The 27057-nt window shown below is 43.9% G+C and overlaps 1 pseudogene; it reads right to left on the bottom strand.

Moving 5' to 3' along the window:
- Positions 1-12603: 12603 nt before the first annotated feature.
- On the bottom strand, positions 12604-26679 carry LOC123191451 (60S ribosomal protein L35a-1-like; annotated as a pseudogene).
- Between the last annotated feature and the right edge of the window lie 378 nt (positions 26680-27057).

The raw sequence follows: 27057 nt of genomic DNA, 5'->3' as shown, positions 1-27057 counted from the left end.
AATACCTAAAGGTAGTGATTTGCTTTGTTACACTAACGGATCTTACAAGTTTTTGTTAAAGTTTTGTGTGGATGAAGTGTTCGAAGATCGAGGAGCTATCAATATGAGAAGAATAAAGAGAGGCAAGAGTTCAAGCTTGGGGGTGCCAAAGGCACCCCAAGTAAATATTTCAAAGGATACTCAAGCATCTAAGCTTGGGGATGCCCCGGTTGGCATCCCATCTTTCTTCTTCAACAAATATTGATATACCTCGGTTTTTGTTTTGTTCACATGATTTGTATCCTTTTTGTTTTTGTTTTTCCTTTAAGAACCATGCTAGTATGAGATATCCCTTATTTGATTTATAGAATGCTTCATTTGCTTCACTTATATCTTTTGAGTATGACCTTATAGAATGCTCTTTGTACTTCACTTCAATCTTTTGACTATGGTTTTATAGAATGCTTCGTGTGCTTTACTTATATATTCTGAGCTTGGATATTGGTTAGTCTATACTAATTGTAGAATTCTCCATGAACTTCACTTATATCTTTTGGAGTATGAATACTACTATAATCTAAAGTGGGATTGGAGGAGTGTCAACTTTAGGAATTAGTGATCCCACTATTCCGAATGAGAAGAATTTTGCCTATGTGGAGAGTAGAAAATTTTCTATGCTTGTAGATCATGAAAAGAATATTGAAGGAAGAGAGATTTCACATATAAATATACTATCTTGGACATCTTTTGTAATTGTGAGCACTCATTAAAATATGACATGCTAAAAAGTTGATGTTGGACAAGGAAGACACCTTAATGGGTTATGTTTTCCTATATCCGAAACGTTATATTGTCTTGGATCATCCAACATGTTGGGATTGCCTTTCCCTCTCATGCTAGCCAAATCCTTTCCACCAAGTAGAAATACTACTTGTGCTTCCAAACATCCCTTAAACCAGTTTTGCCATGAGAGTCCACCATACCTACCTAAGGATTGAATAAGATACTTCAAGTAAGTTGTCATCGGTGCATGCAATAAAAATGCTCTCTAAATATGTCTGATCTATTAGTGCAAAGAAAATAAGCTTTATACGAACTTGTGATACAGAAGAAATAAAAGCGACGAACTGCATAATAAAGGTCTTTATCACATGCGGCAATATAAAGTGACGTTCTTTTGCATTAAAATTTTGTGCATCCAACCATAAAAGCGCATGACAACCTATGCTTCCCTCTGTGAAGGGCCTATCTTTTACTTTTATCTTCTACCCTTATACAAGAGTCATGGTGATCATCACCTTTCCTTTTTACACTTTTTCCTTTGGCAAGCACTTTGTGTTGGAGCGATCCGGATATATATATATCCACTTGGATGTAGGTTTTCATAAATTATTATTGTTGACATTACCCTTGAGGTAAAAGGTTGGGAGGCGAAACTATAAGCCCCTATCTTTCTCTGTGTCCGATTAAAACTTTGAACCCATAAATATCACATGAGTGTTAGCAATTGTGAAAGATTAAATGATAGTTGAGTATGTGGAGTTTTCTAAATCAAAGCTCTTACATAGACCCTTCCCGAAAATAATATGAATTGCAATTGTTTGATGAGTAAGAGCGCTGTTTGTTAGTTTTCAAGAAAGTTTATGATCTATACTTTAACATGTGAATAGCTTGTTACTTGATCATGAAAAGTTTTATGAGATGAGCTACTATTATGACATATAATGATGCTAGAAAAGGTGATTGAAATTATCATTGATCAAACTTGTGCACCTACTAGCATTCACACTTTATAAATTATTTCTTTTATCATTTACCTACTCGAGGACGAGCAGGAATTAAGCTTGGGGATGCTGATACATCTCCAAGGTATCTATAATTTATGAAGTATTCATGCTATTATATTATCCATCTTAGATGTTTTATATGCATTTATATGCTATTTTATATGATTTGTAGGACTAACCTATTAACCTAGAGCCTAGTGCCAATTTCTGTTTTTTCTTTGGTTTTGAGTTTTACAGAAAAAGGAATACCAGATGGAGTCCAATTGACGTGCCAATTTTTGATGATTTTTTATGGACCAAAAGAAGCCCATGGAGTAAAAGAGTTGGGCCAAAAGAGGCCCGGGCTTTCCACGAGGGTGGGGGCGCGCCCACCCCCTGGGCATGGGCCCCTGCCTCGTGGACGACTCGGAGACCCCCCTGACGTGAAACCAATGCCAAAAATTCCTATAAATACAGAAACCCCCAGAAAATAACCTAGATCGGGAGTTCCGCCACTGCAAGCCTGTCGTGGAATTGTCATGGCAGATGTCCTCATGGAAGGACTTAGTCGTGGAGCCATCATTACGGGTTAGCTTGAAGGGGTTAAACCGGACAAAGGGACACGAGAGTTTTATACTAGTTCGGCCCTGTCGGTGTCAAAACCGGCGGATCTCGGGTAGGGGGTCCCGAACTGTGTGTCTAGGCCGGATGGTAACGGGAGGCAGGGAACACGATGTTTTATCCAGGTTCGGGCCCTCTCGATGGAGGTAAAACCCTACGTCCTGCTTGATTAATATTGATGATATGGGTAGTACAAGAGATGATCTAGGAGGCTAAACCCTAGAAGCTAGCCTATGGTATGATTGTTGTATATGGAGTTGATTGCCTACGGACTACAACCCTCCGGTTTATATAGACACCGGATAGGGTTAGGGTTACATAGAGTCGGTTACAATGGTAGGAGATCTTGAATATCTACATCGCCAAGCTTGCCTTCCATGCCAAGGAAAGTCCCATCCGGACACGGGACGTAGTCTTCAATCTTGTATCTTCATAGTCCTGGAGTCTGGCTGAAGGTATAGTCCGGCTACCCGAACACCCCCTAATCCAGGACTCCCTCAGGCCCCTTCGATGATGGTAAAAGCCTACGTCTAGTTGTGATTGGTATTGCTGGGGTTTCGAAGGCCAGGGAGCGAATCCGCTTTGTCTGGCTTCGAGTCGTTTTATCTCTCTGAACCGCCGTAGGGTCACCCCTTTATATATTCAGGAGGATCCCGGCCGGTCTACATAGTCCCGAGGCTGGCTTATACAAGTGTCTGCCTCGGTCTCTTCTTTCTTATCTTACAATGCAAGTTTATACAATCATGGTGGTTTACTATCATGGGCCCTAAACCCCCTGCGGGCTCGGGGCCTCTAAGCTTCATCCGTAAAGCGCCATCTTCTGGGTTTCCTTGGGCTTCAGTATAACTGAAGGTGAACCGGCCCCTCTTGGGCGGTTTACCCTCAGTGGTTATATCCTCAACATTAGGCCCCAGATTGATTTGAACCTGTTCATGTCAGTCTTCAATCCTTGAACTTCTGGCAATTCTCATAAACCGCCATATTGTCTTCTCCCTGTGAACTTTGATGAATCGCCATGACGTCATCTTCTGTTACTGTAGTAAATCATTGTGACGTCATTCCTGTATAAAAAAGTTTTATAAAGATTCCCTTCTCTTTAATTAATTCCCGAAGATCGAGGCGACAGCTGCATCCTCTTTTGCCGCTTTTGATTCCTCGATTTTTGCGCCTGCTGTTTTATCTCACTTCCTTATAAATAAGACCGAGGTGCCTTCCATTTTCTCCTTTTCCAAACCGCATTGTCTTCCTCCTCGCGACCTGAAGACCTCAAGTATCGCCGCCGCCGCCGTTGTTGATCTTCCAGTCCGCTCCGACTCAGGCCGCTGCATCGACCTGATTCTGACCAGAAATCAACGGCGAACCTTTGCAGCCCGTCCACATCTGTGAGTTCTTCTCCTTCCCCTTCTCAGATCTGCATTGGAACTTTGTTTGAGTTCGTCGGCGGTCATCACCGCCCAATGCAAAACCCTTGTTAGTTTTCACCTCCAATGCACTGTTTAGATCGTAAAAACAACGTAGAACTGCTGCGGCAACTGTTTGTGCTTATCTGGCATAAAAATATATCTTATTTCCATTGTTTGGAAGCCCTCTTCGAACGTATGAACTTCTCTGCACTGTTTTAGGTCTAGAAATTTTTCCTTCTAGAGCGATCGTTTGATCCAAAATAATAATTGCAACTTGTGAAACCTGTTTGTTCCAAACTTAACAAATTTCCAGCTTGGGGTTCTACCTCCAAAAGGCGGTTTATCCTTTAGTGTTGATAATTCGTCGTATGTCATTGGCCCTCTCTTAAACCGCCATCTAGACTTTAAGCAGCCATGCCCGGTTCACTTCATTCGTATACCTTGAATTGCCGGTTTAACATTTTGACAAACACATACGAACCGCCAATCGTAAACCGTCCACTATCCTTTTACAGACTTTGTAAGATGACGAAGCAATTTGCTGCTTGCAACTGGGTTCCGTCTTGGATCACAGAAACGCAAATCAATGAATATATCACCACTGGCGCTTTGGCTTCAAAAAAATGTCCTCCGTTGGCGAGTTCCTGGCCCTGAGTGCCCCCCTGAACCTCAAGATGGATAAGTGATTGTATTCTTGCAACATTTAGCTCGAGGTTTCAGTCCTCCCGGATCAAAAAATTTCCGGGATGTTCTTGCGAGGCTCCAACTTCATCCTCAAGATATTAGACTAAATTTTGTGTCCAACATATGCAATTTCCAAGTATTCTATGAGGTTTATCTGCAAGAAGAACCAATTGTCGACCTCTTTCTAGATCTCTTTCACTTAAACTGCCGGACGGAACTTTCTGATGGACCTAATACTGAACTTGGCGGTGTGTCAATCCAAAAGAGGAAAGAGGTTGATTTTCCTCACGCCAAACTTCACAGCCATCCAAAAAACTAGAACCAAACCTGGTTCTATTGTCAGAATACTGCCCCTGCTGAAGAGAATCCCTTGCCGGGCTACCGTCCGCACCGGCTCAGTAATAATCACCCTTTACCTTAGAGATTGCCTGCCAAAGATCGACAAGCCTATGCACCTCAACTCGCCAAACTTTGGGCTCTTCTTGCCAACGGTTTAACTGGTGTTGATCTCGTCAATTGCTGGATTTCATGGTGCATTCTTCCTTTAAGCCGCCGGCCCAGATTGATGTTTGAATACACCGGAAAAACCAATGATCCTCAACGGTTTAATTCGATAGCACTGACGGACGATGAAGTCAGTGAAAGTGTAAAGAAAATACTCGACGAACCGCTCACCGTATGTACTCAAATTGGTCTGCGTCCTTTTTACGCCTCCAACAAACCGCCCGGGGTAAATATTTTAACCTTGTACTTTTCCTTATCCTTATCCATTTTGACACTGCTATAATAATACTTTTGTGCGATCCCATAGGCCAGTAGCTCTTTTTGGAAAAAGAAAACTCAAGACAAAGTAGCTAAGGCTCCTCGCAGTAAGACCAAGGTCATCAAGAAAGCTGCCAAAAAGAAAACTGTTGAGTCTTCAGAACCACCAGAAGATGTCGATGATTCGGCTGAAGAGGTAAAGTTTTATCTCCCTTGACTTCTATCCATATATTTTACTGACAATGATTATTTCCAGGATGATGCGGAGGCCAGCCATGCAGATCATGATGAGGTAATTTGTCTTTCTTCTCACTCGGAACTTGTGCCGGTTCAACGATTTTGCTGTGTAGTTTGAAAAGTGAAATGCTCTCACCCTGTTGTTCATTTGGATCAAAAACTTTCTTTGAAGACACAGCAAACCGAAGGGCGTCGCACAACGCGGCACAGTGGTCAACAGGTCAGTTCTTCCGGTTTACCTCATACCCCAAACCGGAAACGTCATCCAGAGGTTGCTTGTTCTTCTGAAAAGCGTTATCTTTTGAAAGGTTTCTTCCGATGCCCTCTCAATTCATCTGATTCAAATTATCAGGCATCTTCTAATTCGTCTGGTGGTTCATCAACCACTCAGCTGCCCCCCCTGAAAACCGTCCCTAGGTAAATGTATAGTCTTCCCTTCTCTTTCATAACTCAGTTCACCATGCTAATCTTTGTTTTAATATTAGTGCTCAAGCTCGTTTGAGTAAGAAGGCCAAGACCAGCGCCCCTACCGGTGAAGTTGAGCCAGAGAAAACTCCTGAGGATGTTGATAAAAATCTATGGATGATTTTACTCTGCCAGAGCCAACTATCAATGTTAATCCGCCGGAAGCTGATCCGGCCATGTATGAGGATACCTTAAGTCCACATGCTATGCCTGCAAGTCCGACTGCTGATCCTCTGAAGTCAAGTGCCAATCCGCCAAGCCCAGCCAGAGACGATGACGTTATTGTTACTGGCACTGCTTATACCGCTCCGGGTGATCTAGTTGTCTTGGCAAAACATACCGCCAAGGATGAGTTTATTTCAATGGGCAAGAGGAAGATGGAAACTGATATGTCAAAATATGCTAATCTTTCTGCCCAGGATCTTCATTCCGGTTTCTTGAACCGGCTTTATACAAGTCGAGATACTGAGACTGACTTGGTAAATCTGATGAAGGAACGTTATGAGGTAAACATTTTTCTCCTTATCTTTGTATTTTCACCGCCTTGTATCCTGTAGCCCCCAAGGGTCGGTTTGATTTGTAAAAAAACCGGGACTTTGAATTTCCAAACTGCACATTGTTGACTTTTAAGTTTGTTGAACAAACACACATTATCCCCCAAGTGCCAGGATTGAAACTTGTATGAATCCTTGGGACTTTGAATAAGCAGTAAGAAAGAATTAATCCGCATTAGCCCCCAAGTGCCAGGATTGAAACTTGTATGAATCCTGGGACTTTGAATAAGCAGTAAGAAAGAATTAATCCGCATTAGCCCCCAAGTGCCAAGTGTAGAACTAGTTGTATGCTTGGGACTTTTGATAAAATATTGAAATGCTCCTCTTGATTTTGGTAGGCTGACATAAACCATCAAGGGACGAAGATTGCTGATCTTCAAGAAATTATCAAATCTCAGGAAGAAGAATCTTCCAAAGCCAAAGATGAACTTCGAGCCGCCTTAACTTCCATAGAATGACTGAAAGAAGAATTCAAGACGGAACGTGCCAACCCGGACACTGAAAAGGGGACATTGCTGAAACGGGCTGAAGACGCCGAATCTGCACTTAAACCGGTAGTAGAAGAACTTTCTGGGTTAAAGTGCCAAGTAAACGCCATGACCTCCGCAGTATTTGGTAAGTACTCCTTAGCAAATTATTTGAAATGCCCATCTTGTAAGGTGCCGGTTGAAATATGAAATTCTTAAACTGTTGCAGGGAGCCGCATTACTCATATGGGCTCAGATGTATGGATGAAGCTGAAAGCAGCGTATACTCTTCTGGAACAACTTTACACCGGTGCTCAACGGGTTATCTGTGCAGCCTCCTATGACAAACCGGCCCCAACACTAATCAAGGATACTCTGACAAGGCTATCCACGGTACCAGCACAGCTAGAAGAGGTGAAGCGATCTGCTGCCAGGGCCGGCGCTTTGTTGGCACTTACCTGAGCCAAAGCATGGATAGCTGACTTGGATCCAGTTGACCTTGCCAAAGGCTTTCCAAGCACACAAGAAAACGGGGCAGATTTTGATGATGCAGCCCTTAAAAGAGTGACAAGGGAGATGCGTCCTCTAGCGAGTCAGCTGGCAGAAGATGCTAACTTGACGGTTCACCGGTCTTATTATGATGCCAACAACAAACGTCTTAACCCTGTCATTCCGGAGGCGCAAAATCTTATTCCAGGAATCCGTAAGCACACTGATGCCCCTGACATTGATCCGTCAGAACTTATCAATGAAGAAGCTATCTTTCAGGCCTTAACCCGGATTGACTGGACCACCACAAACTTCCAACCGCTAGGTGGGGGAGAGGAGGCTGAACCGAAGCCAGATGACCCATCAACTTCGCATCAACATGGTAATGAGACTTAATCCAGCAATTAGAGTGATGCTCCAGAAACCTTGTTCTGCTGGAAACACCATATTTTGGGCATTCAAGTGCCTTGTAATAAGCTAGTGGAAATACTTTGATCCGTTGCCCTCGTGCAGCGGGATATACTTTGCGTTGATTTGTCATGAGAATTTCAGTACTGGCTTATGTATTTTTAGAATATTATGCAATCCCTATGCCTGCATAAGGAAAATCTGTCCAGGCGGTTTACCACCGGATGGGTCAAAATACCCAACACAACTTGGTAAACAACTATGGTTGCAACAATAATGAATCATACCTGTGATATAAAACATTGCTGATGGTTTACCAATTGTGATGTGAAGAAAAGGTGAAAACCCAACTTCCACCATGCCATGTTGGCATATATGATATAAAACCGGGTTGTGATGAACACCGGCCGATTGCTGGAGATAAATTGTCAAAGACAGACCGGTTTTGAGGGATGTCAGATTACCTTAATTGTATATTTTAACAGAAGATCCGTAAGCCATGCCGGGTTAAAAAACTCCGGTTTAGCGCAGACCTCACGAAAAACAAAAACTTGGTAGAAAAAAGCAAACAAAAAACTGTAGTCGTGGCTTTTCGAGGGCTGCCACGCCCAAATCGAGGATTTTCATGGGCTGCCAGGCCATTGAGTTAAACCATTTTGGCAAAGCCTTTTAAGATGGCCCTCCAACTAACCAATCATCATTTTAACTTTGACAAGTTCAGGGTCTCAATGAGAGTAACTGTCAAACGTTCGACGGGTCGTGCCAGGATTACCTGGATAGGAGTGGCTTACTTGATGAAGGCAGGTTAACCTGGGGTTTTAGGTGAATACACCAGGCTTCCAAGCCGTGGGTCAATACCCAGCTACAAGGGTCCTTTCAAACTCTTTGGTATTTGACGCAAAGAGCCCCCAAGTAACTTTGTGAGCTGTGCTCAATGGGTGCCTATGTTTGAGTTGTGCGTAGCAACAAGAGACTCTCTTTGGCCCCTTGGGTGTGAAGCTCCCAAGCTTTGTTGTGGCGTGATAGCTGCATCAGGAGGGTAGTAATGCTATGTTCTCTTTGGTGAATACACCTATGTTTGAACAGGAAGCCCCCATGTTAACAGATATTTGAAGAAAAAATGGCGGAGGCCCTGCTTGATAGCGAGGATGCCGGTTTTTTATATTAATCATAATATATACATTGTTGAAATATGTACATATGAAAAGCCTGTGGCTTCAAGTGTAATAAGGCCGTAGGAGAGCTATGTTCCATGGCCGCTGGGTCTCCTCCTCAGAGCTACATGAGTCTTCTCGAACGTCAATGAGGTAGTATGATCCGTTGTGCAGATTTTTGTTGACCACAAAAGGCCCTTCCCAAGGTGGGGATAACTTATGCATATCAGTCTGGTCTTGAATGAGCCGAAGTACCAAATCGCCTTCTTGAAAGGTTCTTGTCTTAACCCGGCGGCTGTCATAACGCCGCAGGTCTTGCTGATAAACCGCCGACCGAGCCAAAGCCATGTCTCGCTTCTCATCTAACAGGTCCAGCGCCTCTTGGCGTGCTTGCTCGTTATCCGCTTCAACATAATTCGCGACCCGGGGCGAGTCGTGACGAATATCACTTGGGAGGACAGCCTCAGCCCCATAAACCAGGAAAAAGGGTGTATATCCCGTAGATCTGTTTGGGGTGGTATTTATGCTCCATAACACAGATGGTAATTCCTCCACCCAACAACCCGGCGTCCGCTTCAAAGGGACCATGAGCCGAGGCTTGATACCCTTCAGGATTTCTTGATTCGCCCTCTCAGCTTGACCATTGGACTGGGGGTGAGCCATGGACGCTACATCAAGCCGGATGTGCTCTCATTGGCAGAATTCCTCCATCTCACCTTTAGAAAGGTTCGTACCATTAACTGTGATGATGCTATGTGGAAAACCGAAACGGAAAATAATCTTTTTGAGAAATTGAACCGCCGTGGCTGCATCACATTTACTGACGGGCTCCGCTTCAACCCATTTGGTGAACTTGTCAACCGCCACCAACAGGTGGGTCTTCTTGTCCTTGCAACGCTTAAAGGGTCCAACCATATCAAGCCCCCATGTAACAAATGACCAAGTGATGGGGATCATGCGTAACTCCTGAGCAGGAACATGAGCGCGACGTGAAAATTTCTGACAAGCGTCACACCGCTTTACCAAGTCTTCCGCATCAGAATGAGCTGTCAACTAGTAGAACCCGTGTCAGAAAGCCTTAGCAACCAAGGACTTTGAGCTGGCATCACTACAAGAAATATGTCAACTTGTAACCACCACTATTGGTCACTGAATGGTCACAAATTTTCATTTGTGACCTTTTTGTGACCAAAAACATAAGGTCAAAAGCTGGCCGTCATAAACTTACATTAGCGACCTTTCTTATGGAATGGTCGAAGTTGTTTATGACCAAAATACGTCTACTTTGGCGTTTTGGTCACTAGCAACCTCCCCAGGCCACGTAGGCATCCAGCGTGGCAATCTGATGTGGCACAAGATTCAGCCCGGTCCAATTCGATTTTCTACATGGGCCTAGCCCAACAATTCGGCCTTTTTAATGTATTTTTTTCCTGTGCTTTTATTAGCTACATGGGTCTGACCCAGTAATTCGGCCCATGTATTTTTTTAGGCAAGCCCTTTTAGTATATGTATTGTATGCTAATTTTGGTTAGCTACATGGGCCTCGCTTACAATTTGGCCTTTTTATTTTCTAGCGCACAACATTTTGCCATCAATTTATTTTTTATTTCCAGTTTTTTTCCCAGCTCCAGTTTACAGATGGTTCCCAAATGTCAGATTTTTCACAGCTTACTAATAAGCAATATATATGTATATATCAAACAGACAGAAGAGAGAAAGCATATGAAAATCTTCAAATAACAGCTAAACTAAGTCTATTACAATATGCTATACAAAACATAACACGTGAAACTACATACACTCATTCACATCACACAACCAGTTTCCATACACTCATTCACATCACATCAACCAATTTAACCATCGAATCTTGTATACCCAGGAACTTCCGCTTATGTGTAGACCTACAGGAAGGGCATCTCTCCAGCATGATCTCTCTCCAGCATTCACTGCTTCGCACTTGGCTTCACGGCTTCACACTCAGAAAAATTAGGACTGGAGCTCCTGTAAAAGAGTGAACATAAAGGAAAAAAATTAGGCTTGGAGCTCCTGAAAAAGAGTGAACGCATAAAGGAAAACAACTAAGAAAACTATACAGGAAAACAAGTAGAGTGTATTGAGCATATATATGTTGTCCCTGGAAGGCGATGAAACCAGATTATAATAAGTCACAGTTTAAACATCAAACCAGATTTACAAGTGAGCATGGCTAGAGTTCAGAGAAACGATCCAAATCCAAAACTTAGGGGTGGCTGGGAGAACAGAGAGGGGACGCACCGCTCTAGCAGAGGGCGGCGCCGAGGACTGAGTCGTCGTCAATGCTTCTGGTGCGCTCCAGTCGCCTACATGTCAGGAGTTTTGTGACTCGTGAAGATACATCTATGCACCAAAGCAGCAGTTCATTTACCAAAAGAAAATAACAGTTCAAGCATCATGGTACCAACACCAATTTATCGATAGCTCAACACCAAAAAAGTAAGTTAAATTGAAAATGCCATACTCAGACCATTTCATCCTCAATACACGTAATGTGTTGTGCACTCTACACATAACAAGCAAGATACTAGAAATTACTACAAGGAGAACACACCTCATATACAGAATTCACACTTGACAATTACAATAGGCACTGCACATATATGGAGAGGTTTAAAAATAGAACTCAGGATTTAGGCATGCACTGGGCATGTATGGATACTAATTGCTCAACTACACAAGGGTAGCTAGTTCGCTGTCACATACAGAAAAGCATGATTCAGATCAACACCATAACAGAGATTGCTAAACCTCAACAGTGGCGTACTTATATACAAACAGAGATGATAGCGACACCGTACTACTACTACTTGAAAGATTGGCAGTGAGGCTTACCATTGGCGAAATAGTCAGATGAGGACACCTCATTGTACTTCATGAGCATGCCTGGGGGCCAAACAGGAATATCAAAGCAATTGCATCCAGATTCTATCTTCTGCAAATCACAATAAACTCCAGTCACATTGTGTAGTATCAAATATAAGCAATAATGCAGCAGCTGAAACCACTACCTTACTAGTTTGTAGAAAACCTCAGGATGTAATATAAACATCCAGATACAAACATGTATATAACTGGATATTGATGGATCTTGAAAGAAATAGTCCATATACACCAATAGATATCCATATACAAGCATGCATGTAACAACAGAATATCTGCATATTGATGAATCATGCAAGAAATAGTCCATCTACACCTAAATTAGTAGTACTTGATAAAAAAAAGGTATGATAATAAGCTAGTTCTTAGATCCAAAACACACAAGGACATGATCCACACATGCATCGATCCTCATCAGACAGACCACAAAAGAAACATTTCAATTCACAAGCTTCTGTCATATATAGATGAATCATGAAAGAAATAGTCTATCTACTCTCGATGGACACACTGCACAAGTCCATATACTTTAGGCATGTTATATATTGCGACTACACTTGGAATTCTATAACATAAATCCTAGTCATTCTCAAGGCGCAGGACAAAATGCAACACACATGCTAGAGTAAAATCACACAGAGCAAAGCAACAGCCTTAAACAAACATCATCGGCGATAGTGCAGCAGATGCTAATTCTAGATGCTGCTCGGGTACATGAACACTCTGACCTTGCGCCCTTGCACACAACACAAAGCAACAAACAGCCTCAGCAAAAAAGCACCATCAAGAAAACTAAGGGTGGGCAGGCACTGACCATGGACTCGGCGGGGAGGTTGGACTTGAACTGGGCACGGACGACGCCGGAGTTGCCGGGTGGGCGGGTGATCTTGCCCCAGAGGCAGCGGTAGTGGGTGTCGTCCCTCTGTGAACGAATATAAGATGTTTTAGATCGCCTAATAAGCAGCACACTATCCAGATGCGATATTAGAGGAGCTATTTTATGCTACAAGAAGACTATGCAGAAGTAACAGAGTTGATATGCAGAGAACCTGTCGTCGTCTATTACTACTAGACACGCCAGACAGGATCAGCTGGCTAGCGTGCCCCGTGCGCGAGCCAACAGGGCGCCAGCGGTCAATCGGCTAGCTGGACAGGATGCAGATAGAGCAGGGAGAGCTGGCCGGCCCAGAGACGAAGCGCGAGAGGGGATCCGATCGGAACCTCGGCCGGCCGGCAGGGCGGGAGGAAGGGGTTGGGGGGAGTCCGTACCGGAGAGCAGAGCAGAGCGGAGGAGGCTTCTTCCGCCGCGGCGACACCGTACCACGCCACGTCCTCCTTGGTGTTCAGCCCCTCAACCTGCACCAGCGACGTGCTCTCGTACAGTTCGACTTCGACCTGCAGATCAACCCCCACATCGCCATCAGCGCGCCGCACAATCTCACCATGAAATGAATCGCCAGATCCGGCGAGAGCAGGGCCAAGAACGGGGCTGCTCACCTCTTGAAGCCGAGGATGGTGCCCCGAACGTAGAGCCTGACGCGCTGCCCCGTGCGCTGCTTAGGGTTTCGACGGGATGGGGACACGGGAGGGGAGGGGAGGGGAGGGGAGAAGGTCGGGTGGGGGTGCGGGAGGCGATGGGCGGTGTGGCGACGAGGGGAGGCGAGGCGGCGAGGGGAGAGGGAGAGGGGAGGCAAGGCGGCGAGGGGACAGGGAGAGGGGTGGCGGATCTGGATCTGGTGAGGGGTGGGGAGACGACGCTAGGGTTCGCGTGCGGGAGGGAGTTTCCTTTTTTTTCAGACAAAGAGGGGGGTGAGGGAGAAAGGGCTGCCATCGGATCTGGATCTAGAGAGGAGCATCTGACGGTGCTGAAGGCATGATCCGCGTGACATGCTCGTGGACCAATCACAGCCTAGTACACGTTATGACCATCTAAATTGGTCTTAATCAATTAAAAATAAGATGTTGAATCATATAAACAGTTTTATGATATGAGAATTCAAAAAAATAAAAACATTCTCATTGTGTCAGCAAATGTGACCTAGTTTTTTAGGAAAACTAACAAACATGGAATTGGAATAAGACAAATATCTCTAAAAAGTGTTATGAGAAATGAGTTTTTAGGGGGAAAAATCATTTTCTATTTTCGGAGTGATAAAATTCATTTTTTGTGAAGAATCTACCAAATATTTCTTTCAAAATGGCACCACACCATTTTCCAAAACTATAAGACAACATTTTATGTACAGTTGACTAAATCTTAAAATGGAAAATGCTTTTGATTCACCTCTCATCAAAAAGACAATTTATGTTTCAAAAAAGAATCCCTGAGCATTCTTTTTGTCTACTTTTTCACATGAAAAATTCAAAAAATGATCACATATTGCCTAAAAGGGTGCATTTTGGAATAGCAAACAATGTTGCCTAAGGAAGTTTTCATTTTCTTTGGACGAAAAAATCATTTTCCATTTTTAGTGCCCAAAAATGAGGTTTTTTAAGGACCTTCCAAATAATTGTTGCAAAATTGGAGCAAATCAATTTTATAAAATACTAGGTCATGTTTAATGCACAATTGACCAAATATTTGGGTGTCAAAAGTTTTGATCCACCTGTGGTGAAAAAGACAAACTTCCGCCGATTCAGCTGGAAGTGGGTCAAATTTGAACTGTAGCTGCCTTGTAGTTTGCTCTTTATTTTTTCCAAAAATCATTTCTAGGTACATAAGTATCTATTTAATTAGAGAAACACCAAAAAAATTCCAAGATTCAACCACTAGCTAGGAACGGTCATCCCCGCCATTTTGACCGCATTTTGAAACGGGCATAAAAAATTTAAAAAAATCAAAAAATTGGAAAACCTTCACATTGTGTCATTATATATGATCAATTTACCAGGAAAAATAATAAACTTGTAATACGGCAATTCTTTTAAAAAAGTGTTATCAGAAATGAGCTATCATGCGTGAAGATTCATGGCTTTCAAGCCAAATGATCAATCCTATGCCCACATTCATGGCATAGTTTGTTCAAATGATCTCATATTGTGCACAAGGGTGCATATTGGAATGGCAAACAATGTTGCCTAAGGAAGTTTTCTCTTTCTTTGGACGAAAAAACCATTTTCCATTTTTCGAGTGCCCAAAAGGAGTGTTTTTTGTGAAGGACCTCCCAAGTAATTGTTGCAAAATTGGACCAAATCATTTTTACAAAATACTAGGCAATATTTAATGCACAATTGACCAAATGGTTGGGTGTCAAAAGTTTTGATCCACCTCTGGTGAAAAAGAAAAACTTTCGCCGATTCAGTTGGAAGTGGGTCAAATTGGAACTGTAGCTACCTTGTAGTTTGCTTTTTATTTTTTCCAAAAATCATTTCTAGGTACATAAGTATCTATTTAATCAGAGAAACAACAAAAAAATTCCAAGATTCAACCACTAGCTAGGAACGGTCATTCCCGCCGTTTTGACCGCATTTCGAAACGGGCATAAAAAATTCAAAAAAAATTCAAAAAATTGGAACACCTTCGCATTATGTCATTATATATGACCAATTTACCAGGAAAAATAATAAACTTGTAATACTGCAATTCTTTTAAAAAAGTGCTATCAGAAATAAGCTATCATGCGTGAAGATTCATGGCTTTCAAGCCAAATGATCAATCCTATGCCCACATTCATGGCATAGTTTGTTCAAATGATCTACTGTGCACAAGGGTGCATATTGGAATGGCAAACAATGTTGCCTAAGGAAGTTTTCATTTTCTTTGGACGAAAAAACCATTTTCCATTTTCCGAGTGCCCAAAAGGATGGTTTTTTGTGAAGGGCCTCCCAAATAATAGTTGCAAAATTGGACCAAATCATTTTTATAAAATACCAGGCCATATTTAATGCACAATTGACCAAATGGTTGGGTGTCAAAACTTTTGATACACCTCTGGTGAAAAAGACAAACTTCCGCCGATTCAGTTGGAAGTGGGTCAGATTTGAACTATAGCTGCCTTGTAGTTTGCTCTTTATTTTTTCCAAAAATCATTTCTAGGTACATAAGTATCTATTTAATCAGAGAAACACCAAAAAAATTCCAAGATTCAACCACTAGCTAGGAACGGTCAGTCCCGCCGTTTTGACCGCATTTTGAAACGGGCATAAAAAATTCGAAAAAATTCAAAAAATTGGAAAACCTTCGCATTGTGTCATTATATATGACCAATTACCAGGAAAAATAATAAACTTGTAATACGACAATTCTTTTAAAAAAGCGTTATCAGAAATGAGCTATCATGCGTGAAGATTCATGGCTTTCAAGCTAAATGATCAATCCTATGCCCACATTCATGGCATAGTTTGTTCAAATTATCTCATATTGTGCACAAGGGTGCATATTGGAATGGCAAACAATGTTGCCTAAGGAAGTTTTCATTTTCTTTGGACGAAAAAACCATTTTCCATTTTCCGAGTGCCCAAAAGGATGGTTTTTTGTGAAGGACCTCCCAAATAATTGTTGCAAAATTGGACCAAATAATTTTTATAAAATACTAGGCCATATTGAATGCACAATTGACCAAATGGTTGGGTGTAGAAAGTTTTGATCCACCTCTCATGAAAAAGACAAACTTCCGCCGATTCAGTTGGAAGTGGGTCAAATTTGAACTGTAGCTGCCTTGTAGTTTGCTCTTTATTTTTTTCAAAAATCATTTCTAGGTACATAAGTATCTATTTAATGAGAGAAACACCAAAAAAATTCCATGATTCAACCACTAGCTAGGAATGGTCATTCCCGCCGTTTGGACCGCATTTTGAAACAGGCATAAAAAATTCAAAAAAAACAAAAAATTGGAAAACCTTCGCATTATGTCATTATATATGACCAAGTTACCAGGAAAAATAACAAACTTGTAATACGACAATTATTTTAAAAAAGTGTTCTTAGAAACGAGCTTTCACGTATGGACATCAATGACTTTCAAGCCAAATGATCAATCTTATGGCCACATTCGTGGCATAGTTTGTTCAAATGATCTCATATTGTGCACAAGGGTGCGTCTTGGAATTCCAAACAATGTTGCCTAAGGAAGTTTTCATTTTCTTTGCACGAAAATTCATTTTCCATTTTTCCGAGTGCCCAAAATGAGTTTTTTTATGAAGGAACTACCACATATTTGTTTCAAAATTGGACCTAATCAATTTTATAAAATACTAGGCCATATTTAATGCACAATTGACAAAATGGTTGGGTGTCAAAAGTTTTGATCCACCTCTGGTGAAAAAGACAAATTCCAGCCGATTCAGTAGGAGGCGGTTTAAATTTGAACTGCAGTTGCCTCATAGTTTGCTATTTATTTTTTCCAAAAATCATTTCTAGTTACATAAGTACCTATTTAATCATAAATACATGGTTTGGTGGCGATACTCGAGGTTTGGGCGGTGGCCGAGGCCCCCAACTCTAGAGCGCGTAAACTCGCATGCCCGCCGCGTGGTCACCGCGTGGCCGTGGCGTTGCCATGTGTTCTGGGCGGTCGAGGCATGTCTAGTGGGTTAGGCACTCCCCAGGTAGGTGCTAGGAAGAAAATCACAACATAAGATTCTCACGAGGAGACCGATCGATGCTCAAACATGAATAAGAAGCCAAGTGTTTGATTAGCGGTACGGGAAATGCACATGGCTAATGGGCGTGAGTTTTGGCCGAGGATGATCATCTACTAAGGAGAATGTATTCACAAATTTTTAGCTCAAAAGGAGGATCCTAGGTGGTACTTTCTTTGCAAAGTACCACACTGGACAAAAATATGAATGTTGAAGCTGGGCTCAAAATAATGAATGGATTGAGCTGAAATTTGGTGGAGGATGGTTATTTGGGCATAGGAAAGCATTGTAGAAAATTGATATTATTTTGACATGCCAAAGTAGTACTTCCTTCACAATGCTCTTCTATGGACAAAACCTTGGGAAAACTAGTGAGAGAGATTGGATGAATGAAATGAGCTAAAAATTGGTGTAGGTAAGTTACATAGGTATGGTCATGCGCTTGTAAAGTTATCATTTGGGTAAGCCTAGCTAGTACTTACTTCACAAAGCTTCTCTCGAGGTAGAAACTTTGGAAATTTCCCGAGAAAGATTTACTAGGAAAATTGAGCTGAATATTATCATGTGGCAATGATTTGGGTATGCAAGAGTGCCCGAAAAGTTTGAGGGTAATAGGAGGGGTCTATATAACACTTGCTTTGCAACGTGCCAATTTGGCCATAAAATATAAATTGAACCTGGGCTCACATAGATGATTTGACTGAGCTGCAATTTGGAGGAGGGTGATAATTTGGGCATATGAAGGAACTGTATAAATTTCATGTCATTTAGAGATATAAAAAAGGTACTTCCTTCACAATGCTTCTAGGTGGACAAAAACTTTGGAACTTTCCCGAGGAAGATTTGCTTGGAAAATAGAGCTGAATTTTGTCATGCGGTAATGATTTGGATAGGAAAGAGTGCCCAAAAATTCCAAGGGCAATTAAGAATATATAAATAGCACTTCCTTCATAAAGTGCTGTTGTGAACAGAATAGGAAAATGAATATTGTTGAATTAGTTTTGAACTAGGCAAGGAAGGATTTTTACATATTTGATGAAGATATGCCCCAAAGAATTTATGAGATTTTTTTGGGAATTTTGGGAATGATAGAAATATAGGTTGCTTCACAACCTAGGGCAAAAACTGCCACATGGACATGACACATAGGCAAAACTGATGAGATGGCGCCTAGTCATCACAACCCACCACAATCTACAAGGCTATGACCATCTATATTGGTCATTAACAACTAGAAATAAGGCAGCGGACTAGCATTGTTTGCTTTGTGACCATTTCATGTAAGGAAATTATGACCTTTCTGACCAAAATGGTCGCAATGGTTTAGGGTTTGGAGCCCCCTGAATAGCTTTTGACCAATTGGTCTAAAATGGTCATAAATTTATGACCAATTCTTCGAGGGTCACTAACAGAAGGTCATAAGTTGACATATTTCTTGTAGTGCATGGTGACCGCAATCCCCTTCATGGATTTCCCGTAGAATCTCTAGTCCTTCTTCAGGAGAAACACATCGTTGGAATATGTCTGAAACGCTAGAACGGTGCAACTCGCCATTGTGAACAACCATAGACTTGGACCGCCGGACTATGTGCCTCGTGAAAAGTTCATCTTCTGGTAATTCGCCCCGGTTCAGATACGCCAAATATGGAAACGTCCAATCCGGAGTTGCATGTAAAACGGCTACCAACTGGGCCTCCGGATCAAGAACAGCTAAATCCTCCTCTGTAGGCAACTTTACAGGCGGGTTATGCAAGATATCTAGAAAGGTATTATGTGGTACCGGTTTACACTGCGATCCCAGTCGGCTTAGAGCATTTGCTGCTTCATTCTTGCACCGGTCGATGTGCTCCACCTGATAACCCTTAAAGTGACCTGCTACAATATCCACCTCGCGCCTATAAGCCGCCATGAGCGGGTCTTTAGAATCCCAAGTACCAGAAACTTGCTGAGCCACTAGATCAGAATCTCCAAAGCATCAAACCCGGCTTAAGTTCATTTCCTTAACTACACGAAGACCGTAGAGCAAGGCCTCGTACTTTGCTGCATTGTTAGTACAAGGAAACATTAAGCGGAGAACATAACAAATCTTATCTCCTCGAGGGGAAGTGAGGACAACTCCAGCCCCCGAGCCTTCCAGCTGCCTGGATCCATCAAAATGAATGGTCCAGTATCTATTATCCGGTTTGTCTTCTGGTGCCTGTAACTCGGTCCAATCATTGATGAAGTCCACAAGCGCCTGAGATTTAATGGCTGTTCGGGGTGTATACTTCAAACTATGGGGATCGAGCTCGATCGCCCACTTCGCAACCCGGCCAGTTGCCTCTCTATTCTGGATTATATCGCCCAAGGGAGCAGAACTGACCACTGTGATAGGACGACCTTGAAAATATTGCTTGAGTTTCCTACTTGCCATGAAAACTCCATATACTAGCTTCTGCCAATGCGGGTATCTTTGCTTTGATTCGATCAATACTTCACTGATATAATAAACTGGTCGTTGAACCGGATATTCTTTCCCAGCCTCCTTACGCTCAACCACAATCGCCACACTAACCGCTCGCGCATTGGCAGCCACGTACAACAGTAGAGGTTCATTATCAATTGGAGCAGCGAGGACTGGCGGTTCAGCTAACTGCCGCTTCAACTCCTCGAATGCCGCATCAGCGGCGTCACTCCAGACGAATTTATCTGTTTTCTTCAACATCTGATACAGGGGAATCGCCTTCTCTCCCAAACGGCTGATAAATCGGCTGAGGGCTGCAATCCGGCCCGCCAGACGATGAACATCATTGATACATGCCAGTTTAGCCAAGGATGTGATTGCTTTGATCTTCTCCGGATTTGCCTCAATACCCCGGTTAGACACAAGAAAACCCAAAAGTTTGCCTGCCGGAGCACCAAAAACGCATTTGTCCGGGTTGAGCATCATCTTGTAAACCCGGAGATTGTCGAATGTCTCCTTGAGATCATTTATCAGGGATTCCTGCTTCCTAGATTTCACCATGATATCATCCACATAGGCATGAACATTACGCCCGATCTGGTTGTGAAGGCAATTCTGCACACAACGCTGGTAGGTTGCTTGGCCACTCTTGAGCCCAAAGGGCATAGAAACATAGCAGAAGGCTCCAAAGGGAGTGATGAAGGTTGTTTTCTCCTGGTCCTTAACTGCCATTTTTCTTAAGAACAAGCACCGGATTAGCCAACCATTCGGGATGAAACACTTCGATGATAAACCCAGCTGCCAGCAGCCAGGCTACCTCTTCACCGATGGCCTTGTGTCTTTCTTCGTTAAAGTGGCGAAGGTACTATTTAACCGGTTTAAACTTAGGATCAATATTTAGCGTGTCCTCAGTGAGTTCCCTCGGTACACCTGGCATGTCAGAAGGTTTCCATGCAAAGATGTCCCGGTTTTCACAGATGAACTCGATGAGCGTGCTTTCCTATTTCGGATCCAGATTTGTACTGATACTAAACTGCTTGGATGAATCACCAGGGACAAAGTCAACGAGTTTAGTCTCATTAGCCGGTTTGAACGTGAGGTCCGGGTCGTGCTCCGTCGTAGGCTTCTTCAGAGGGGTCATGTCCGCCGGATCAACATTGTCTTTATAGAATTTCAGCTCCTCTGTTGCACAAACCGATTCAGCATAGGCCGCTTCACCTTCCTCGCAATCCAAGGCAATCTTTCGACTCCCATGTACTGTGATCGTCCCCTTATAACCTGGCATTTCGAGCTGTAGATAAACATAATAGGGTCTCGCCATGAACTTCGCGTAAGCCGACCGTCCAAATAGCGCATGATACGGACTCTGGATTTTCACCACCTCAAAGGTTAACGTCTCAGACCTGGAATCAAGCTCATCTCCAAACACAACTTCCAAAGCAATCTTCCCCACAGGGTATGCCGATTTACCTGGTACTACACCATGAAAAACAGTGTTTGATGGTTTAAGATTCTTATCTGTCAACCCCATGCGATGGAAAGTCTCATAATATAGGATGTTGATGCTGCTCCCTCCATCCATCAGAACCTTAGTAAACTTATAGCCCCCTACCTAAGGGGCTACCACCAAAGCTAGTTGACCCGGATTGTCAACCCGGGGTGGGTGATCCTCTCTACTCCATACAATGGGTTGCTCCGACCATCGTAGATAATGTGGTACGGCCGGTTCAACAGTATTGACTGCCCTCTTGTGAAGTTTCTGATCTCGCTTGCACAAGCTAGTAGTGAACACATGATACTGTCCACTGTTCAACTGTTTGGGGTGACTCTGGTAACCTGACTGTTGCTGATTCCCTTGGTTATTCTGCTGGTTATTGCCATGGTTATTCTGATGGCCCTGGTTGTTCTGAAATCCAGAGCTTGAACCGCCGCCCCCATGGAAACTTGGGCCTGAACCGCCCGGTGGATCCTGATCATACCGGTATAAATCAGAATTTTTGAACTCCCTCATTATGTGACAATCTTTCCAAAGATGTGTGGCAGGAGCCTCCTTGGTTCCATGCTTCGGGCAGGGCTGGTTTAACAAACGCTCCAGATTCATGCCCCGCTAGGGCGGTTTACCTTTGCGACGCTTCATATTTGTGTTAGCCACCAAATCTGAATTATCTGCTTTACGCTTGCTGTTATTCCCATGGCCCCCTTGGTTGTGGTGCTGCCCTTTTGCACCGCCGTTCTTCTTTCCCTTCTCCGGTTTGTCCTCCTCTGAATCCGGATCCTTGGTATTATCTGAATCGGCATATTTAACTAAAGCAGCCATGAGTGTTGACATGTCGTTGCAATGACGTTTGAGCCTTCCCAACTTCTGTTTCAATGGCTTGAAACGACAATTGCCCTCCAACGTTAATACCGCGGTATCTGCATTAATACGATCTGACGAATGCAAAATCGTCGAGACTCGTTTAACCCAATGGGTCATGGACTCCCCTTCCTCTTGGACACAAGCGGCCAGATCCACAATTGACATCGGTTGCTTGCATGTATCCTTGAAGTTCTGGATAAACCGGCGCTTTAATTCGGCCCATGCATGAGTTGATAGAGTTGGTTGGCAAGCTCTTCAACCAAGTGCGAGCCGTTCCTTCCAGCATCATGGTGAAATATTTAGCACAAACCGCCTCATCCACATCTAACATCTCCATTGCCATCTCATAGCTCTCCACCCACGCCTCTGGCTGCAACTCGGCGGTGTAATTTGGTACCTTACCAGGTCCCTTGAAATCCTTGGGCAATCGCACATTACGCAGTGCGGGAGTTAAACATGGTACTCCTAGGGAACTGAACATTACCCCTGGCTCCATGGAGGCAGTGGGGTGAACCGGAGTATGATGTCGTGCTTCGTGTCGAGCTGTCAGCTCGGCCCCCCATCGTGCGCGGCCGTGGTCCACAACATCTTGCGCATTAGCACCTCCCCTCGCCGGGTTGTTCTCCCGCGGCGAATTTCGGTGGCGTGCGCTACTGGATACGGCCGGTTCGTCTTCCACATGTCTGCTATAACTCCGGCTTGGACAGGGAGTGCAATGAATCCTCTCACGGCTATGTGAATACGCTTGCTGTTGATTCAGTGCTGTCTGAAGGAGATCCCTGGCCCGACGCGCTTCCACTGCAACTGGTGATTCGCCGTCGGTTGGGAGAGCCGCCAGGCGTGAAGCGGCGGCCACAATATTATCCAACGGGTTGGAATAATGCCCGGGCGGTGTTGATGATACAACATTGTTCTGGCGAGGCAGGTTTGTTGCGCGTGGCTGAACCGGCGCTCCTGCTTCCGGTGCCCCCGCTCGGTTCGGCGCGAGTTGGTTACCAGCTCCTGCACCTGGCGTGTTGAAAAGATTTTGCGGCTCATAAACCAACGGGATACGTGATCGGTACCTTCTTCTCATAACCTCTTCTGAAGCATTCTGATCTAGCCTAATCCGGTAAGCCTGTGCTTCCAACTCGGCCCGCTCTGTGGCCATCCTGGCGTTCTCTGCCGCCAGGTCCGCTTTAGCCTAGGCTATCTGATCTTTCACTTTTAGAATCTCCGCATTGTGCTGATCCCTGGTTGCTGCGTCTACCTCCGCAGACATCAGTGCCGCTAGAGCATCGAACAAATCAGACAAGACTTGGGCCGAAGGCGGCGCCGAGCTTCCTGCACCTGCTGGCGTGGCCGTCATTGAATGGGAGAGTATTGCTGCGGCGGTAGATGAATGAGGCGCCGGTCGTGTGCCGGCCATGAAGACAGTGGCCCGGTTTGGCAGACCGAGGGAATCCGGAATACTGTTGCCCTCGGATCCTCCCTCAATCCGGCCGTCGTACAATTGGTAAAGCAATTCGGTTTCTACGGAAGACTCGTCATCACTGCGGACTACGGTTTCTCCATCGGAGATCGGTTCCTCCTCATAACCCGAACCGTGGACGACACCCATGAAAACATGCCTGGTCTCAGGCTGAACCGGTGAAGAACTTGCATGCCGAGACATCTCGATGATGTCGGTGCAGGTGTCCGGCTCGGGGGCCGGTTCGCCGATCTTGCCGATGAAGACATGAATCCCATCAAAGGGGACCCGGTACCCGTATTCGATTGAATTAGCCTCGGGACCCCATCCTGCGTTGTCGATGTAGAGCTTGCCGCGGCGACTCTTCATCATCCGGCCCACAACGTATCCTCTCAGTCCATCGAAGTTTCCCTTCAAGAACTCGAAACCATCGTGCGATAGCCCCACGGTGGGCACCAACTATCGTGGAATTGTCACGACAGATGTCCTCATGGAAGGACTTAGTCGTGGAGCCATCACTACGGGTTAGCTTGAAGGGGTTAAACCGGACAAAGGGACACGAGAGTTTTATACTAGTTCGGCCCCTTCGATGAAGGTAAAAGCCTACGTCTAGTTGTGATTGGTATTGCTGGGGTTTCGAAGGCCAGGGAGCGAATCCGCTTTGTCTGGCTTCGAGTCGTTTTCTCTCTCTGAATCGCCGCCGGGTCACCAGTTTATATATTCAGGAGGATCCCGGCCGGTCTATAGAGTCCCGAGGCTGGCTTATACAAGTGTCCGCCTCGGTCTCTTCTTACTTATCTTACAATGCAAGTTTATACAATCATGGCGGTTTACTATCATGGGCCCTAAACAGCCTGCGGGCTCGGGGCCTCTAAGCTTCATCCATAAAGTGCCATCTTCTGGGTTTCCTTGGGCTTCAGTATAACTGAAGGTGAACCGGCCCCTCCTGGGCGGTTTACCCTCAGTGGTTATATCCTCAACAAAGCCTCTGTAGCCACGAGAAATCAATCTAGGCCCTCTCTGGCACCCTGCTAGAGGGGGCCATCATCACTAGAGGCCATGGAGGAGGATCCCGGAGGGGCCATCATCGCCATGAAGGATAAGGACCAGAGGGAGAACCTCTCCCCATATAGGGGGGAGGCCATGGAGGAGGAAGACAAGGGGGAGAACCTCTCCTCCTCTCTCCCGGTGACGCCGTAGTGCCGTCGGGAGGGGAATCATCGCCGCGATGATTGTCTTCATCAACATCACCATCATCATCACCATCCTCATCTCTTTTACGCAGTCCACTCTCCCGCACCCCCACTGTAATCCCTACTTGAACATGGTGCTTTATGCCACATATTATGATCCAATGATGTGTTGCCATCCTATGATGTTTTGAGTACATATCCTTTATCTTTGGGTTGATTTATGATCTAGATTGGTATGAGTTGTATGTTTTATTTTGGTGTTGTACTATGGTGCCGTCCGTGTCGCGCATGCGCGACGGATTCCCGTTGTAGGGTGCTGCAATATGTCCATGGTTTACTTATTGTCTGCGTTGCGTGAGTGACTGAAACACAAACACGGATAAGTGGGACATGGCGTATGGAAATAAAGAGGACTTGATACTTTAATGCTATTGTTGGCTTTTACCTTAATGATCTTTAGTAGTTGTGGATGCTTGCTAGAGTTCCAATCATAAGTGCACATGATCCAAGAAGAGAAAGTATGTTAGCTTATGCCTCTCCCTCTTATGAAATTGCAATAGTGATTACCTGTCTTGTTAACGATTGCCTAGGACAATTCCGCACACCGATCCATCATTGTTGCACACTCGCTATTTATAATATTTAGTAATATATTCTAACTTTATGATAACAACACCTACTTTTATGTTTTAGCTCTCCAATATCATGCAACGTTATCCTCTTCATACCCATAATGTAGTTTTATTTCTCGTTTCTAGTTGGAAGCAAACGTTCGGTGTACGTAGAGTCGTATCAGTGGCAGATAGGACTTGAGAGAATATTGATCTTACCTTTAGCTCCTTGTGGGTTCGACACTCCATACTTATCACTTCTACCATTGGTAATTGCTACGATGATTCCCTGTACTTGGGGATTATCACGCTCGTCTTCGCAGTATTCGCAAATACCGAAATCTTTTTCGTCGTCAGACATTTCCTATGTTCATAGTTGAAACATTAATTGAAAATCGATCGAAGGCAACTACCAGGATACTCAACACACAAATCCGGGGCACTCGATATTTCCTACATATTCTAGCACAAGTCATGCCAAAATTCATGGAAAATCCGGCATGAACTTTGCTAAAATATGACATATCGAGCGCCTAAAATTTGCCTGAACAGAAATGAATCAACACTCCGGCAAAACATAGGCCACTCGGAGGTGTAACCTGCAAACATGACCGGCCACTTGGGCAAGCACATATCCTATTTGAGCAACACAAGATATACATGTTTTTATTATCTACGTCATATGAGCATTCAAACTTGATGGTCATTGCATTTCAATGGTTGAAAATATGAGAAAAAACATTTTAACATATCTTATTAGCATGCATTCAATAAGCAAAACCAAATCATAAAATAAATAAGTATTCTAATTAGCATGCATTCAATAAGCAAAAGTAAATCATCTCTTGCGTCCGTACATCGTCGAATATTATCACTAATACAACCCGAATAGTATCATACATATAACATCACTAATACAACTAAAACGCTAGCGAACGATGGGTATCGGCGCGGGCGGTGGACACCAAAGAGAAGGAACCATCATAGGATCATAGCTCCAGTGTGATTCCTAGAGAGCCTGCCAGGTATTGGAGAACGTGTGCTCCAACGCAACCAGGTTGCGACGGACGTGCACGTCCTCCTCGCTGACACGGTGACGTACCACCTCCGTGGGGTCCTGAAGCCTCTGGACCATCACTGGTCCATGCGACCGCCACCAAAGAAGGTTCGGGTCAACGGCGAGCTGGCTCCTCACCAAGCTGCGCCCTCGGTAGGTAGCGCCTCCCAGTACCAGCCTGGCGGAGACCAGTCCCAGACATGGCCCGTCTGGTCAAGCAGGTGTCCTCTGCCGAGTCGACGACGAGGATGCGGGATAGGCATCATCGATGTTGATGCGGGAATAATTGATTTAACTAAAAAATAACAACAAATGTGACATGTTCAACTAGTTTTATTAATTCAACTAGTTCTTACTAAAAATAAACTTACTATAAATAAAAATAAACTAGTTCTTACTAAAAATAAACTAGTTCAACTAGTTATATTAATTTTCTTACTAAAAATACACTTGTTC

Source organism: Triticum aestivum, chromosome 2A (genome assembly GCF_018294505.1).
Source record: "Triticum aestivum cultivar Chinese Spring chromosome 2A, IWGSC CS RefSeq v2.1, whole genome shotgun sequence".
In the NCBI taxonomy this organism is placed as follows: domain Eukaryota; kingdom Viridiplantae; phylum Streptophyta; class Magnoliopsida; order Poales; family Poaceae; genus Triticum; species Triticum aestivum.
Note: the sequence above shows the minus strand (reverse complement) of the source record. Positions and strands in the feature narration are given on the sequence as shown.